The sequence below is a fragment of the Populus nigra genome, chromosome 2, assembly GCF_951802175.1.
Source record: "Populus nigra chromosome 2, ddPopNigr1.1, whole genome shotgun sequence".
NCBI classification, from domain to species: domain Eukaryota; kingdom Viridiplantae; phylum Streptophyta; class Magnoliopsida; order Malpighiales; family Salicaceae; genus Populus; species Populus nigra.
In genome coordinates this window covers 15,761,551-15,764,050 of record NC_084853.1, presented here as the reverse complement: position 1 = coordinate 15,764,050, position 2,500 = coordinate 15,761,551, and positions in this window count along the sequence as shown.

Genomic DNA, 2,500 nt, shown 5'->3' with positions numbered 1-2,500 from the left:
CGTCGGGGAAAATCGGCAGCGCAGATTTTTCGACGAACATGGGCTGGACGATGGACTGTCCAGGCCAGGCAGGAAAATTTGTCGAGGGGACACGCTGACGAAACAGCGCTGGTTCAGGCACGGGGGGCAGTGTTGGAATCGGCAGCGCCGACGAAATCGGCAAAGTCGGCAGAATCGGCAGCGCAGATTTTTCGACGAACATGGGCTGGACGCTGGACTGGCCGGGCCATGCAGGAAAATTCATCGAGGGGACACGCTGACGAAACAGCGCTGGTTCAGGCACGGCGGGCAGTGTTGGAATCGGCAGCGCCGACGAAATCGGCAAAGTCGGCAGAATCGGCAGCGGGTGCTGGCGATGGGTCTGGACGGGCTGGATAGTCCAAGGCTCGACGAGAAAGACTGCTGGTTTAGACACTGGGGCAGTGGCAGCCCGCGGGACAGTGTCGGCAGATTCGGCAGCGCAGATTTGTGCGGCTGCAGGTTCGTCGGGGAAAATCGGCAGCGCAGATTTTGCGACGAACATGGGCTGGACGATGGACTGTCCAGGCCAGGCAGGAAAATTTGTCGAGGGGACACGCTGACGAAACAGCGCTGGTTCAGGCACGGCGGGCAGTGGTGGAATCGGCAGCGCCGACGAAATCGGCAAAGTCGGCAGAATCGGCAGCGCAGATTTTTCGACGAACACGGGCTGGACGGTGGACTGTCCAGGCCAGGCAGGAAAATTCGTCGAGGGGACACGCTGAGGAAACAGCGCTGGTTCAGACACGGTGGGCGCAGTGTTGGAATCGGCAGCGCCGAGAAAATCGGCAAAGTCGGCAGAATCGGCAGCAGGTGCTGGCGATGAGTCAGGACGGACTGGATAGTCCAAGGCTCGATGAGAAAGACCGCTGGTTTAGACACTGGGGCAGTGGCAGCCCGCGGGGCAGTGTCGGCAGACTCGGCAGCAGTGTCTGCCGATTCGGCAGCGTTGGCTTGTTGGCGCGGGGGGCCGATGCGAGTGGGGACTTGGGCAGCGGGCAGTGAAAGCAAGAGTTTCCCCGATGCTGCCGGGAAAAACGCTCCCCGGGATGGCCGGGTGAGATGACCCGGCGGCCCGCGACGGGTCATTCAATTCCATGCCCCGTCAACATAACTCCCGATGTACTGTTTGCTTTTTCGGAAGAAGAGATCCATCCCCCCATCCTCGGCCAGCCAAAAACGCTCCAATTAATGGCCGGGTGAGATGACCCGGCGGCCCGCGACGCGTCATTCAAATCACTGCCCTATCGGCTACAACTGCTGATGGGTGGGATTAGAGGCCTGCCATGGTGGTGAGGGGCGGCGAGGACCGTGAAAGCTAGAGTTTTTCAGAGGCTGCCGGGAAAAAGGCCCCTCGGGTGGCGGGGTGCGAGGACCAGGCGCGTCATTCAATTCTCTTCCCTATCAACTTGGCTCCCGTTGGCGGGATTGGAGGCCTACTGTTTGTTACAGGGCTAAAATCGTCAGGGGAAGAGCTGACGAAACAATGCTGGTTTGGATGCAGGGGGTAGTGTTGGAATCGGCAGCGCGGACAAAATCGGCAAAGTCGACAAAAAAGACTGTTGGTCTGGACATCGGGGCAGCGGCAGCCATGCCGACAGGGGGGGAAATCGGCAGCGCAGATTTGTGCAGCTGCAGGTTCGTCGGGGAAATCGGCAGCGCAGATTTTTCGATGAACATGGGCTGGAAGATGGACTGTCCAGGCCAGGCAGGGAAATTCGTCAAGGGGACACGCTGACGAAAGTAGGCTCGTCGGTGAAAATCGGCAGCGCAGATTTTTCGACGAACAGGGGCTGGATGCTGGACCGGCCGGGCCAGGCAGGAAAATTCGTCAGGGGGGCACGCTGACGAAAAGAGGGGCTGCCGCGTGGAAAATCGGCAGCGCAGATTTTTCGACGAACATTCGTCAGGGGGGCACGCTGACGAAAAGAGGGGCTGCCGCGTGGAAAATCGGCAGCGCAGATTTTTCGACGAACAGGGGCTGGATGCTGGACCGGCCGGGCCAGGCAGGAAAATTCGTCAGGGGGGCACGCTGACGAAAAGAGGGGCTGCCGCGTGGAAAATCGGCAGCGCAGATTTTTCGACGAACATTCGTCAGGGGGGCACGCTGAGGAAAACAGGGGCTGCCGCGTGGAAAATCGGCAGCGCAGATTTTTCGACGAACATTCGTCAGGGGGGCACGCTGAGGAAAACAGGGGCTGCCGCGTGGAAAATCGGCAGCGCAGATTTTTCGACGAACAGGGGCTGGATGCTGGACCGGCCGGGCCAGGCAGGAAAATTCGTCAGGGGGGCACGCTGACGAAAAGAGGGGCTGCCGCGTGGAAAATCGGCAGCGCAGATTTTTCGACGAACAGGGGCTGGATGCTGGACCGGCCGGGCCAGGCAGGAAAATTCGTCAGGGGGGCACGCTGACGAAAAGAGGGGCTGCCGCGTGGAAAATCGGCAGCGCAGATTTTTCGACGAACAGGGGCTGGACTGGCCG